Raw genomic sequence first — 16,357 nt, 5'->3', positions numbered from 1 at the left:
ATTAGTCCTGTATTAGTGGCTGATATAGACATCTTCAGTGCAGGCAACAACAAAAAACTTCTGCATCTCCCCTCTCTGTAAAAAAAAAAATCGCACCAACACCAAACTACTTCCCGCAGCTGTGTTCAGAGGGGTTCAAGGATTTTTTTGAACTGGAAAAGGTTCCCTCTATGGCCATTTTCATTTTTAGAACCCCGAAAGGTCCTTCCAGACTCCTTTACTTATAAGAGTGCGGGATACAGACTAGAGAAGGGGTTCTCAAAGTGGGGTCAGCCGCAGAGATGGGAAGTACTTCTGTTACATGTATTTGAAATATGTATTTCAATTACTTCTGAGTATTTTTTAATATGTATTACACTGCGCTGAACTACACTCCAATGTATTTTGTAACAAGATACTTTTGAGAGCTGTACATTTGTATTTTCAAAATGCAAAATACTTTTCTATATTTTATTTTTTATTGCGGTTCACAATTTTGTGGGCCCCTTTCAACCTGCATTGGTGTCAGAAGTCTGATGGCACTACTTTGTGATAAGAGCATCTGCTAAATGAATTAAATAGAGTTATATAAAAATGGACAATTGCAAAGCACGCTGAGTATTATTCTAATGTCCTCTGTCCAACACAAGGCCAATAACAACCAGTGTGCTTTGCAGTTCATTTTGGTATGTTCATTTTCATGTACAGTGCATTCGGAAAGTATTCAGACCCCTTGACTTTTTCCACATTTTGTTGAGTTACAGCCTTATTCTAAAATGTATTAAATATTTTCCCCCTCATCAATATACACATAATAACAAAGCAAAAACATGTCTTTACAAATGTGTGCAAATGTATAAAAAAAACATGAAATATCACATTCACATAAGTATTCAGACCATTTACTCAGTACTTTGTTGAAGCAGCTTTGGCAGCGATTACAGCCTCAAGTCTTCTGGGGTATGATGCTGCAAGCTTGGCACACCTGTATTTGGGGAGTTTCTCCCATTCCTCTCTGCAGAGCCTCACAAGCACTCTCAGGTTGGATGGGGAGTGTTGCTGCACAGCTATTTTCAGGTCTCTCCAAAGATGTTCGATCTGGTTGAAGTCCGAGCTCTGTCTGGGCCACTCAAGAACATTCAGAGACTGGTCCTGAAGCCACTCCTGCGTTGTCTTTGCTGTGTGCTTAACGTCATTGCCCTGTTGGAAGGTGAACCTTCGCCCAGTCTGAGGTCCTGAGCGCTCTGGAGCAGGTTTTCATTAAGGATCTCGCTGTACTGCTCCGTTCATCTTTGCCTCAATCCTGACTAGTCTCCCAGTCCCTGCCGCTGAAAAACATCCCCTGTCGCTTGGCTTGAATGCCAAGCGGCAGGTCTGGAGGAAACCTGGCACCATCCCTATGATGAAGCATGGTGGTGGCAGTATCATGCTGTGGGGATGTTTTTCAGCGGCAGACACTGGGAAGCTAGTCAAGATCGAGGGAAAGATGAACGGAGCAAAGTACACATTGATCCTTGACGAAAACCTGCTCCAGAACGCTCAGGTCCTCAGACTGGGGCGAAGGTTCACCTTCCAACAGGACACCGACCCTAAGCACACAGCCAAGACAACGCAGGAGTGGCATCAGGACAAGTCTCTGAATGTCCTTGAGTGGCCCAGCCAGAGCCCGGACTTGAACCTGACCGAACATCTCTGGAGAGACCTGAAAATAGCTGTGCAGCGACGATCCCCATCCAACCTGACAGAGCTTGAGAGGATCTGCAGAGAAGAATGGGAGAAACTCCCCAAATGCAGATGTGCCAAGCTTGTAGTGTCATACCCAAGAAGACTCAATGCTGTAATCGCTGCCTAAGTTACTTCAAAAAAGTACTGAGTAAATGGTCTGAATACTTTTGTAAATGTGATATTTCAGTTATTGTTTTTTTTATAAATGTTTAAAAATGTCTACAAACTGTTTTTGCTTTGTCATTCTGGGGTATCGTGTGTAGATTGATGAGGGGAAAAAACAATTGAATCAATTTTAGAATAAACTGTAATTTAACAAAATGTGGAAAATTCAAGGGGTATGAATACTTTCAAATGCATATGTTCGCTCAAGGTCTGCTTGACAGATTCCCAGACAAACCTCATCCCCATGCCTTCTCCCCTTTATATGTCACCTATTTTATCCTTCACTTTATTCATCCCTCAAACACGTTGACACATCTCATAATTTATGTAGGTTAACGTTTCACCCTCTCACATGTAGAGATTGAAATGGTCGGATATGGACTGACAGTATCTTTTCCATCCAATTGGCGACAGATTTTACTATGAATATTGTGTATTCCGCATAAAGAAAATATGTGCATATTCCCACCAGTGGTAGGCCTATGTTTCCACCAAATGGATTTGATAAAAATCAGTGCGTGATGAGGTAGTGCACACACAATGTATTTGTTGGTTTATGTGTTGTCTTACATTTTCATGTGCCGAATAAAAATCTAAAATTGAATGTTTCCATCGCATTCTTATTCTTAACTACCGATAGTTTTGTCACAGGTCTTGGCAAATGCGCTCTAGCCAACAGTTTGCAGATATAGTGCGGGTAGGCTGTGCGGGTTGGCTAGTCTAGGCTATATGATGAGATTATTATGGATAATTATAGATAATTATCTGTCAGTAAAATTACTTATGGGAGAAATGGCGGTGGAAACGACATTATGCAAAAATATTGATATAATAACCATCAAATCAAAGTAAACTTGGAGTCACGCGATGATACCATGCAGTTTATTATGATACAGATTAAATAAATGATGAACTACACAGGGTGGTGAAAGTGCACTATGATCTTGATGCTCATTTCCGATAAATATTGAGGGTCTTACTCTGGTGACATGAACTATACTTGACTCCCATTTGACAAATAAAAATATTCCGTCTCTTATCCAGAATAATCTCATCATGTAGATTTGCTTATCCGTCCAGCCTACCCGCACTGTAGGCTATCTGCGAGCTGTTGGTTATAGAGCACGTGCCAAGACCAGAGTAGGCATTTGGTGTTTTTGTGACAAAACTAATGGTAGAGTTGAAAATGCGATGGAAACATATAGAACTTTAGATTTTTATTCTGTACGTGAAATTTTAAGCGAAAAGGTGTGAGCTACTTCATCACGCACTGATTTTTATCCACAAAAAGTCAATTTGGTGGAAACACACCACTTGTGGGAAAATCCGCATAATTTCTTTATGCGGATTCTAGAGTATTTGCATGAACACCTGTCGCCAATTGGATGGAAACCTAGCTACTGACTGCCATTTTTTGTGCAAGTGTCTGACATATTCAGACAATGTACTGATACCTGTTCATTTTCAAATCAGTGTGATTGATTGAGTGGACCCCTTCCCTCTAGCAAATACAGGGGGAAATACAGGAAAATAACCAGATTAAAAGGAAAAATGTCTGAATACAATGTGTTTAATAGAGTATGAAAAGGTCGACGGTTTAATGCTCGAGCGCACCTGTTATTCTTGCATCATCTCCTCACAATAATTCCCCGCTCTGAGAGAGGGTGGTGGGGTGGAGTACATGAGAGGGAGCAGAAGATATTTCAGGATTTGGGGAATCACACGGAATTACTACAAGGGAGCGTTCGCCCTTCATGAATCTCAGGTCCTCCTTGAAATGCTACCCATCACACCTCCCTCGCTTCTATTCCATTCCCTCTTCAACTAAAGCATTCGATTTCCCTCCTGCCTGCAGATCGTGACCGTATTGGATGAGGGATGCGCCGCTGTGCTCCCAAGAGCGGCTACCCGCTGCAGTGCATGTGTTAACGTTTGACTGATCTATGTATGGGATTCTTCACTCTCTGTGGAGAGACAAGGAGCTGATAGCGTCCTGAGAGGGAAAACGTAAAAAATTGGAGGAATTAACTGATTTATGGACAGAAAAAAGGTCACTAGTAACTACTCTTTCTTGTCCCGTGGATTAAGGCGCGAAATTATTCCGGTCACGTCGCGCAACAACCAGCTGTCCTGGAGCCCGCTGAAGTGAATAGGTGCTCCGTGCACGCGAGAGATAGCGCAGCGCGCGGACACCTGCAGTAAATGTAGCGGGAATTCCCCTCGTAAACCGTCCAGAGAAGGTAAGTTAATTAAAAACATCTCGGAAGATATCTATCCTTTTACATTATGTTTATGATTCTATATAGGTTATAGCCTACCATTAGCCCACCACCATTTCATCCACTATATATTTTTTTATCTTTAGGGTTCATTTATGTCTTGAATGATTATTTGTTTGTTTTATACATTGATATATATTAAAGAAGGTCGAAGAAATAGTTGAATTAACATTTTGAAATATGCAACATTAACATACATTTTGCAATAGAAGCCATAGGCATATGCCACACATAGCCACAGGAAGTAGGGGGCCTGAGGGTGCTGCAGCACCCCCTGAAAAATCTGAATAAAAAAATGTTAATAAAATTTCGAAATATTTTTTTAAGAAAACTATTTTTCACAAAGTAGTGCACTGGACCTTTAATACTACTGTATTAGCCGTCCTACATAGCGTCTGTATCTCGGGCACAAATATTTTTTCAGCACACCCCCTTTAAATTAAATAAAACATTTAAAAAGGGAGCAATAGAAGCCATAGGCATATGCCACACATAGCCACAGGAAGTAGGGGGGCTGAGGGTGCTGCAGCACCCCCAGAAAAATCATAATAACCCCCCCCAAACTACTTCTTGCGGCTATGATACCACGGACCCAGAACGTAATCTGAGTCAGTAGAAGTGTGCACTTGGTTTAGTGGCTCGGGAGGAGACGTCCATAGAGCGCCATTACCAGCTCAGTGTATGGGATGCTTGCCAAAAGACTGTCCTGCTGAGAAGTCTGTCTATCGAATGGTTGTTTTTTCAGGATGCTTTGGAATGACAACTAAACCGATGTATATTTAAAGTGGGCCAAGTGCATTGTTATTACCGTATACTGTATTAGTAGGCTACATGATCTAGATGTTTATTGTATGCTACATTGTGACAGGTAAATGTTATAGAGACTAACTGTCATTGCAAACCCCACTGACTGTCATATAGCATGGCTACCTTTTGTTGATTTCATATCATTCAATGAATGCATTTTGTTTATTTTAGTTTCTCCCATAGAGGCCAAATGAAGGCGAATGAGAGAAGAGCCCTGGCCTGCTACAGCATAATAGACTGGATGGACTAGTAGCACTCAGTCCTAAGAGCAGTCCTTTAGGTGGTCAGGGGCATCACTGTAGTAAAACAGCTTTGTTTTCATGCAGCCATTTATCACCTAAATGTATAGAGTACTGTCAGACAATCACACTTCCATATTTTAGCCTTGCCCTATAGACTACTGTGTATTTGTTTACTATATGAATGTGAGCTTACACTGTAAACCTTAAGGAATTTTTAACTCAAATACACCTAGTATGTTGAACTAAAAGTCAATGAAACGTAATTATTGCTTAAAATGTTTATGTGGTACTGACTCAAAACTAAATAAGTCACATCAACTCTACATTGTTAACCATTTTTGTAATTTAATCAGTAACTTACTGTATTCAGTGGCGGATTTAGGTATGGGCGATATGGGCAGCCGCCAGGGCGGCATCTTGCTGGGCGCACGCACAAAAACATTTGCAATGGTGACATTTGCACGATCGGTTTTCTATCGCTCATTTGCACGTCACGTCAATGATATCATGTCACTGTGTGGGACTGGGGGTCAATTAAACTTGTCGGAGTGGGCTCCCTGATTCTAGTTTGTGAGCTCGGCAGGCTAATGCCTGGGAAGGCCTCCCACTCAGAAGTACGAGATGGGGAGGGGGGCGGGGGTAGGTTGACCTCAGGTCTCCCCACTGGAAGCCCGAGGTAGGGGAGCGGGGGAATCTATCAAAAAGCGCACCTCTAACTTTGTACAGTACTAATGCAATTAGTAAAATTAGTCACACTACGAAATGCTACCAAATAAAACACAGTTCATTCATAGTACTGTGAATATATAGTTTCACAGACATATTGTTGCATTTTTTTCTGGTTTGTGCGAAATCGTGAAGAATAATATAAAACCAGTCTGCACACCACCAAGGTGAATTGGTTTAGTCTTGACTCTTGGTTGACAGTGTTGGGGGATGGGTAATGTATTGATGCTCGAGTACCAAATCAACACAAATGGACAAGAAAAGGTCTAAGCCATCAGTGACCAGTTTAGGAAAAAGAGGAAAGAAGAGGAGAAATGCGCAAAAGATAAAGGTATGCAGCTATGTCATCTCTTTATGATTATAATACACTGCTCAAAAAAATAAAGGGAACACTTAACAACACAATGTAACTCCAAGTCAATCACACTTCTGTGAAATCAAACTGTCCACTTAGGAAGCAACACTGATTGACAATAAATGTCACATGCTGTTGTGCAAATGGAATAGACAACAGGTGGAAATTATAGGCAATAAGCAAGACACCCCCAATAAAGGAGTGGTTCTGCAGGTGGAGACCACAGACCACTTCTCAGTTCCTATGCTTCCTGGCTGATGTTTTGGTCACTTTTGAATGCTGGCGGTGCTTTCACTCTAGTGGTAGCATGAGACGGAGTCTACAACCCACACAAGTGGCTCAGTTAGTGCAGCTCATCCAGGATGGCACATCAATGCGAGCTGTGGCAAGAAGGTTTGCTGTGTCTGTCAGCGTAGTGTCCAGAGCATGGAGGCGCTACCAGGAGACAGGCCAGTACATCAGGAGACGTGGAGGAGGCCGTAGGAGGGCAACAACCCAGCAGCAGGACCGCTACCTCCGCCTTTGTGCAAGGAGGAGCAGGAGGAGCACTGCCAGAGCCCTGCAAAATGACCTCCAGCAGGCCACAAATGTGCATGTGTCTGCTCAAACGGTCAGAAACAGACTCCATGAGGGTGGTATGAGGGCCCAACGTCCACAGGTGGGGGTTGTGCTTACAGCCCAACACCGTGCAGGACGATTGGCATTTGCCAGAGAACACCAAGATTGGCAAATTCGCCGCGGGCGCCCTGTGCTCTTCACAGATGGAAGCTGGTTCACACTGAGCACGTGACAGACGTGACAGAGTCTGGAGACGCCGTGGAGAACGTTCTGCTGCCTGCAACATCCTCCAGCATGACCGGTTTGGCGGTGGGTCAGTCATGGTGTGGGGTGGCATTTCTTTGGGGGGCCGCACAGCCCTCCATGTGCTCGCCAGAGGTAGCCTGACTGCCATTAGGTACCGAGATGAGATCCTCAGACCCCTTGTGAGACCATATGCTGGTGCGGTTGGCCCTGGGTTCCTCCTAATGCAAGACAATGCTAGACCTCATGTGGCTGGAGTGTGTCAGCAGTTCCTGCAAGAGGAAGGCATTGATGGTATGGACTGGCCCGCCCGTTCCCCAGACCTGAATCCAATTGAGCACATCTGGGACATCATGTCTCGCTCCATCCACCAACGCCACGTTGCACCACAGACTGTCCAGGAGTTGGCGGATGCTTTAGTCCAGGTCTGGGAGGAGATCCCTCAGGAGACCATCCGCCACCTCATCAGGAGCATGCCCAGGCGTTGTAGGGAGGTCATACAGGCACGTGGAGGCCACACACACTACTGAGCCTCATTTTGACTTGTTTTAAGGACATTACATCAAAGTTGGATCAGCCTGTAGTGTGGTTTTCCACTTTAATTTTGAGTGTGACTCCAAATCCAGACCTCCATGGGTTGATAAATTGGATTTCCATTGATTATTTTTGTGTGATTTTGTTGTCAGCACATTCAACTATGTAAAGTAAAAAGTATTTAATAAGATTATTACTTTCATTCAGATCTAGGATGTGTTGTTTAAGTGTTCCCTTTATTGAGCAGTGTATTATGCATGTAATGAAATAGGCTAGTATAACACTTATGTTTGTTAACCTATGTTACTATGTTGCTTGCTATGCTATTACACATAGAGCGACAATATTCCGTTTTCTGTCCAACTAGGTTACATAACATTGGATATCATTTCACACAGTTTCATCATGATAATGTGTGTAGCCTGCAGCAAAACGATTACAACCTAACTAGCACATTATTGATTTGGTTAACTTTCATTGAGGTGACATCATAAAGGTTTTCTGTGATTGTATTGACTAGGTCCTGAACTCAGTAAGGGGAATTGCCAATGCTGTAGGCTAACTTGTGAGATGTCTATATTATGCTGAGATTTTGTATCTTTTGTGATACATTGAGTCTTTTGGGATGTCTTATGCCTAGAATTAGCCAAGGAGGTTGTATGGTTCATTTGGTTCCTATTCTGAAAGTTTGATAAATTGTGCATAATGACATGAATATTTAATTGTGCAACAAGTGTATTTAGGGTGTCAGACTCATATACTGTATTTCAATGCAAATTCAGGGGCACTTCTGAAATATTTTGGAGCACCCTCTGGCACTGGCCAGGATGAGGAGCCATACACCTCCTCAGCCACACAGGTGTCTTCACAAATGTTGTCTGAGCCTGAGGATGAGGATGAAGACCCATTTGCTTCCACTTCTCTCCAGCAGGATTCTTCAGGTGTGTTTGTGCGGACACGCACGTGTGTGTGTAGGGGGGGGGGGTACACGCACGTGTGTGTGTGTGGGGGGGGGGGGGGGGGGGGGGGTACACGCACCTGTGTTTATGTGTGCATCCCTGCATAACAAACAAAATAAATAATTTCCCCTTTGCAAAGTTTTAAGTTTCCATATTGTAGGTAACAATGATGATTTTATTATTACTGGGTATGTATGGGGCGGCAGGTAGCCTAGTGGTTAGAGCGTTGGGCCAGTAACCAAAAGGTTGCTAGAATAAATCCCCGAGCTGACAAGGTAAAAAATATGTCGTTCTGCCCCTGAACAAGGAAATTAACCCACTGTTCCTAGACCGTCATTGTCAATAAGAATTTATTCTGAACTGACTTGCCTAGTTAAATAAAGGTAAAGAAATTAATTATGTTGGATGTTCCACCACTATAAATGTGGTGAATAATGTGTGTAAACTAATGCCCATGTGCTCTCCATTAGAAATGCCTGTAGCAGCATCCCTACCAAATCCTGCTGCTGAAGATGAACCACTGTCTACAGACCCTGTCTACAGACCCTTCTGACTGGCCTTCAGTTCTGACTGACAGAATTTGGACACAACTAGTTTGCAGAGGACCAAGTGAGGTACCACCAACTTTGTTTTCTCAAGGAATGAGAGTGATGGACGATGTTGCCACTACCAGTATTTCAGGAAGACCTTGGTGAGTGGTAAAAAAATCCCTAGAACTTGGATGGTGTATTCTGAAAGAAACAACAGCCTTTTCTGCTTCTGCTGCAAACTCTTTTCTAAGAAGAAAATGTATTTAGCAAACTCAGGACTGACAGACTGGAAACATGCAAGTTCTTTGCTGATTTCACACGACAGCAGTCCAGAACACCAAAACTGCATGAAAACATGGAAAGAACTGGCTATGAGGATCAAAAAAGGGGAAACAATTCATAAGCATGAGATGGAACTTATGGAGGCTGAGAGGATAAGATGGAGGGAGGTGTTGACACGTCTGACTGCTATTGTGCAGTCTCTGGAAATGAGAAATCTGGCACTAAGGGAACACACAGAAACACTGTACTCTTCATCAAATGGAAATTTCCTCAATGAGGCTGATCTGATGGCACAATTTGATCCAGTCATGAAAGAGCACCTTAACCGTGTCCAAAAAGGGACCTCGAGTCACACCACCAGCTACCTTGGCCACCAAATGCAGAATGAACTCATTGATTTGTTGAGCAGCAAGGTCATTTCAATAACGGTGAGTGACATCAAGCTGGTAAAATTATTCTCTATAATTCTAGATTGCACCTCAGATGTCAGCCACACTCAACAGTTGTCAGTTGTGATTATAATTGTGTCACTGAAGGAGGAGCCCCACATAAAGGATCATTTTATGGGGTTTTTGGATGCAGAGGAGTCCACGGGCCAACATTTGGCATCCCTGATTCTCAAAAGATTAGAGGAGCTAAAACTTTCTTTTGAGGACTGTAGAGGACAGTCTTACGATAATGGGGCCAACATGAGAGGCAAATATAAAGGTGTCCAAGCCAAACTCCTGGAAATGAATCCAAGAGCTCTATTTGTGCCATGTGGGGCTCACACATTGAACCTGGTTGTGGCTGATGCTGCTAAAGGTTCTGTCGATGCCACAGGTTACTTTGGCATCTTACACAAACTGTACACCTTGTTCTCAGCCTCCACACAGCGATGGGCCATCCATGTGGACATCACTTTGAAGATGTGGACTGAAGATGTGGACTGAGACAAGGTGGCAGAGTGAAGTTAAGAGTGTCGAGCCACTGAGGTATCATGCAGCAGCGGTGAGAGAGGCACTGATTGAGGTGAGGGATCAAACCAAAGACCCTGTGATAAAGATTGAAGCCCAGTCCTTGTCAGAGGAGGTGGGATCATATTGCTTCAGCATCTGTACAGTGGTGTGTTATGACATCTTGAGCCAGATCCAACATGTTAGCAAGCTGATGCAGTCTCCCAGTATGCATGTGGATGTAGCAGTCAGTCCTCTCAGAAAGACAGAGAGAGGTCTCAGCAGCTACAGGGCAACAGGCTTTATGACTGCACAAACGTCAGCCAAGGATATTGTGAGGGTATGAATGTAGAGGCCGTTCTACAAGGAAAAAGGCTGAGGTCCACAAAGCGGCACTTTTCATACGGATCATTTGATGAGCCTTTGAGTGATGCCCTGAAGAAGCTGGGGGTGACATTTTTCAATGTCGTTGATGTTGCAACCTCAGCTCTTCAGGAAAGATTCGCCACATTGGAAAATGTGGGAGAGAAGTTTGGAGTGCTGTCAACCTTCCAAAGTCTCTCAAATGAGGAGCTGACAGAACAATGTGAGGCCTTTAGTATGACACTGCACTATAAAGAACACTCAGACTTGGATGGCAGAGAGCTTGCACAGGAACTGAAGAACTTGCCTGACTTGCCATCGAAGACCATGACCCTGCTTGAGCTGCTGATATTAATACATGAAAGGGAGCTCTCAGAATTGTATCTAAATTTGTGGACTGCTCTCAGAATTTATCTTATTCTTCCAGTGACCATAGCTGAAGCAGAAAGGAGCTTTTCAAAGCTGAAGCTCATCAAATCCTACCTGAGGTCCACCATGTCACAGGAACACCTTAGTGGCCTTGCTGTCATCAGTATTAACCATGCAATTGCTGGGCAGATTTCTTATGATGATGTAATTGATGACTTTGCATCAAGGAAGGCAATAAAGGTCAGGGTTTAGATGGCAGTTGTGCAATTTAATTTGTGTGTTTCTTGTTTGAAGTGCAATAGTGTAATAATCAGGTTCTCTTCTTTATAAGTGTGTTATTCTATTTGTGTATTTGTGTGATATAGGATTTGTGCAATTTAGTTTTATTTGTGTGTTTTTTGTTAGCAATAGGGTGATAGTGTAATAATTTGATTCTCTTTTATATTTGTATTTATATACTACAATTTGTTTCTATTTGTCTTTGTTACTTTTATATTTATATGGTTTTAAATGTTATGATTATTTATTTGTGTTGTTTCAAATGTCTGAATTAAAATTACAGTTAGTGAAGAATGGTGTTTTTGGGGGGGGGGGCGCCGAAGGGGGGGTTCGCCCAGGGAGCCATACAAGCTAGAACCGCCACTGACTGTATAAACTGAATACAGTAGATTACCGTAGAATGCACAGTAAAATACAGTGCATTTGTTTTACAGCACACTGTAAGACTTTTCTGTAATTTCAACAGTGAAACACTGTAGAATGCACAGTAAAATACCTTAAATGTATTTTACAGTATTTACTATGGTGCATTGTGGAAAAATTATGGGCAGGGAATGGCTAATTAACATAAGGCGTGCCTTGTAAGAGGCTATATTTGTCACATGCGTGAGTGATCATTCTCTACCCCCACAGAATATAGTAATATACTGTATTTAAGGAATTCTACAAACCTTGTCCTAAAAATATAGATGATAAGAAAAAAATTTTTTTCTGCCGATTGTAATTTACATAGACTTTTTAGGGCAGAACAGGGCTTTTGGCACTGCTAGGTTGCTACGCAATAGCAGACCAGCATAGCTTGTAACTTCACACTCCAGACCGGACACTGGGGGCCTGGTTTTGCCCTGTAATTACGGCCAGTTTCGACTTGTAGAACTGCAAGTGATATGAAACACCTAGTATACATTAATAGCCTTCCCTGTAGCTCAGTTGGTAGAGCATGGTGTTTGCAACACCAGGGTTGTGGGTTTGATTCCCACGGGGGGCCAGCACAGAAAAAAAATGTATGAAATGTATGCAGTCACTACTGTAAGTCGCTCTGGATAAGAGCGTCTGCTAAATGACGTAAATGTAAATGTATACTACAGCATTGAATACTCGTTTCTGATTGGCTAGAAGGGCATTCTAGAATGGACATTAAAACCAGTGTGGCGGTTTCGGCACCAAGATCTTTGTAAGGCATGGTTTACGCATACAAGCACACACCACCAGTCCAAGTGAAGGGTTAAACTGGTTTATTACTATCAGGCATCGTTAGCGTTCCTGATATACAAAACTCAAAACAGAGTAAACACTTCATCACCATTGGAAGGTCTTCCAATCTTGGTCTTTGGGGGTTCAATCATTCTTGAAGTCATAATTTATTTTCTTCTTAAAAACCTCCTTCTCTACTGTATGCTCTGTCTCTCCAATAACCTCCTACTCCTTCACCTGCCGGGGTCAAAGAAAAGACAACGAAAGAAAACCCAGGGCCTAGTTAACTGGAGACACTGATTGGTTTCACCTGTCTGTAGTTTGGCTCAGATTACAACTGGAGGCAGGTGTGGCTGTTCTGCTGCAGACTAGAAGTTTTCCGTAGTCCTTGCAGCCAAAAAACAAAGAATCCTCGTAGGCATATAATGTCCATCCACCACACAACCCCTGAAACCGCTACACCAGATAACTGGACAGTTGGAAAAGATATCGGGAAATTTGGAAAAGACATTGGGGCACCTTGCATTCATGACGCGATATGCGCCCACACATGCAGACCGTACATGCTCCAAAGTTACAGAAAGCTAAACCCAACAACAACACAAACTGAAATTGTAAACGCAGGTCCAACGAGGAAATAACTTAACTAGCTGTCTTGCATTGATTTGTTTTTGCAGAGACCATTTTTTTTTAGCATCTGATCATGACTTAACGTGGTGAGTGATGAAGATTAATTTATCTGGTCCCTACTGTTGCAGTCATGGCACAAGTGACGCTTTGCTGTCAAATCCTCCAACGTTTCAAGTTTGACCAGCTGTTTTCAGCAACGTTTTTTGGGTGGTTTTCATATTGGCAGATTTCTAGCAAACTATTTAGCCAGCTTCTAACCTTTTGATATGCAATGCAATCGCCTCATAATTAACAGTCAGTGTTGACGCGTGTCCTGACAAGGCACATTTTTCTAGCTATGCCAGGCAAAATCGGGCATTATCAGCTCATTGTTATGGATGTATCCAAATGAATGTCAATAGAAAACAGCAATTTTACTCTTAATCTAGCTGTAGATGTTGTGTTTGTGTTAGCCATAGCTAGCTGGCTAGCTAGCAAGCAAGGGATAGGAATGTTGCCAGCGAGCATGGCAACGGAACAAAAATAACGACTGGGTCACGTCCATAAATATCAAACTAAGCGAACAAGTGACTGGGTCTTGTCTCGAGCAACCAAAATATCAGAAAGTATGAATTTGCTTATATAAATGAAAATATCAACAGAAATGTTTTATTTCTTTGGTAAATGTGTGCTTAGTATTGTTTTCTCTGGCAACTGTGGTATAAACAGTTTAAACCAACGCAACGGAATAAACTTTGATGTTATTCTGGCTACAGAGGTAGTGACATTCTAGCCGAAGCAAGTTGGCTAGCTAACAGCAAGCAAGGGATAATAATGTTGCCAACATGAAGAACGAACGACCGGGTCGGGTATGTAAATATCCAACTACACGACTGGGTCGTGTCTCTAGCATCCAAAAGATGAAAGTTGAAATATCAACGAAAAAAAAGTACTTCTGCCGGTAAATGTGTGCTTTCATATGGTTTTCATTGGCAAATGTGGTATAAGCGGGATAAACGCCTCCGTACTGTACATTACCTCGTGTACATTACCTACGTAATATGCAAATTCCTACAGATAACTTGCTTGCAAATTCCTACAGATAACTTGCTTGCACTAATCCCTTTAAAATTACAGTAAAATACTTTAGAAATAATAGAAATAATATTCTCACAGTTTAATAGTCACTTTTACTGTATTGTACTGTGTTTCATTGCTCTGGCATCAAGTTACTGTGAATAGCTCAGTATTGAAGTGGCCTTATCCAGATAGTCAGCGATATTTCATAATATATCTTGTTGTATTTACAATAATCTTGAAGACCAATGTATCCTGAACTACAATAACATTTTCAGTAATGGTAACAAACTTTTTACTTGCTATGACTGTGATATGTTCATTAATTGTAACTCAGTGAAGTCTGAAATTGTTGCATGTTGCATTTATACTGTATTTTCTTCCATGTAATTCGATTTTTTTGCGTCCGTTACTGAAATGGTTGTTTCATTTTAAATGGTTTAGTCTCTGCACATTGTTCTTAATCCTGGCAGTTATTATGAATGCATGTGGCAGGTGAATACAAATTTCAACTGTTGGATATCAGAACTCTGTCTGGATTCCAATAGGAATTTCACATCACTTTACAAGCCAGCATAATGTGATTTGCAGGTAGGGTTGCAAAAATTGGGTACATTTTCCAGAAATCCCGGTTGGAAGATACCTGAAAATCCTTCAACCAGGATTTTTTGAAAATCAGGGAATTTTTTTGTTAAGTTACTGGACTTTTACAACCCTACTTGCAGGCCTGATGTGGCCTGTAAACCTTGAATTTCAGGCCACTGTATTTGAGTAAAGCTAGGCCTCAAAATAAAGCCTTAAGAAATATGTATTGTCACTAAGAGTTAAATTATCATGAAAACATTCACCTAGGAACTCACTTGGTGAAGGCCACAGGTATAAAAATGTATGAATTCATCAGCCATGTCTCTGTCACCAACAAATACAGTCATGGGTGCTAACTCTACAATTCACTCGAAAAGGCAAGAAGCACTGGGAAATTATATTGGAGGGGTGGTTTAATGGGGCGTTACCATTTTTTTTCAAGCTGATACAATTTAAATCTGGACCCCCTATAGTGCGTCAAACTCATTCCACGGAGGGCCTCCCTTCTACTTGACTGATGAATTAAAGTCACTAATTAGTAAAGAACTCCCCTCACCTGGTTGTCTAGGTCTTAATTGAAAGAAAAACCGGAGTCCATTAGAATAATACTCAGAATGCGTTGCAATTGTCAATTTTTACATATACAATTATATTTTGTTAATTTAGTGGATGCTCTTATCACACCTTAGTGCAATCTGACTTCTGATACCAATGTAGGGTGAGAGGAGGCCACAAAATTGTGAACCACTATAAAAAAGGGTATAGAAAAGCTCTGGAAAGTATCTTGCTACAAAATACATTGAAGTATAGTTCAGCCCAGTGTAATACAAATTACAAAATGCTAAAAAGTAATTGAAATGCATATTTCAAATAGATGTAACAGAAATACGGCCCATCTCTGCCTATTCCCTGCTGCGAAACTCAAAGGGATTGTCTCTGAAGACCTAGTCCCATTCTGCTCACTCAGATACTGTACTTCCCCTGTGTGTGTGTGTGGGTGTGAGAGGGGGGGCGTGAGAGAGATAGAGGGAGAAAGTGTGCACACAAGTGTGTGTTTGTTAGTGTGTTTGGTGTTTGTCTTTCCGTGCACAATGTGGTGTGTGTGTGTGTGTGTATTTATGGAGGCTGATGTAGGAGGTGGTGGGGGAATATATTTCTACAAAGTGTGTCACTACAGCTGCTGCTGCAGTAATCCAGGAGAGCTTCTCTCATAATAGATTTTTGCACAGCGAGTAGAGGATTGCTCCATCCTACAGTTGTTCTGTAATGCACTGCATGTTCTGATGTAAAGCAGGGATTGCCAATGGCGTGCCTTTTATTTTAGGCCCGCTGATCAAAATGTTGCTTAGGGCCCCCAAAAGGCTACAGCTGGCTCTGACTGCATGTGTGGGTATGAATGTGGGTACACAGACCCCCGCGGCCCCCAAAGATGAGTTCAAATTTTTTTGTGGCCCCCACCCCCATCAAAGTTGCCCATCCCTGATGTAGAAGCTTATGCACTCACTATCCTAAGATTTCACTACATTGTGAGAGTCACAGTTTGCTTGGGGAATTAGAAATAT

The 16,357-nt window shown here is 42.1% G+C and overlaps 1 protein-coding gene across 1 annotated transcript in view; it reads left to right on the top strand.

Moving 5' to 3' along the window:
- The first annotated feature begins 4,040 nt into the window (after positions 1–4,040).
- The window catches only part of LOC115207872 (G-protein coupled receptor 22), a 53,708-nt gene continuing 41,391 nt past the window's right edge, over positions 4,041–16,357 (top strand). Inside the window, exon 1 of the mRNA XM_029775395.1 lies at positions 4,041–4,109. The gene's annotated coding sequence lies outside the window, so the exon portion shown is untranslated. The remainder of the gene's footprint in view (positions 4,110–16,357) is intronic.

Source organism: Salmo trutta, chromosome 14 (genome assembly GCF_901001165.1).
Source record: "Salmo trutta chromosome 14, fSalTru1.1, whole genome shotgun sequence".
Taxonomy (NCBI): Eukaryota; Metazoa; Chordata; class Actinopteri; order Salmoniformes; family Salmonidae; genus Salmo; species Salmo trutta.
The sequence above is the reverse complement of the archived record's forward strand: the minus strand, read 5'-3'. Positions and strand labels throughout refer to the sequence as shown.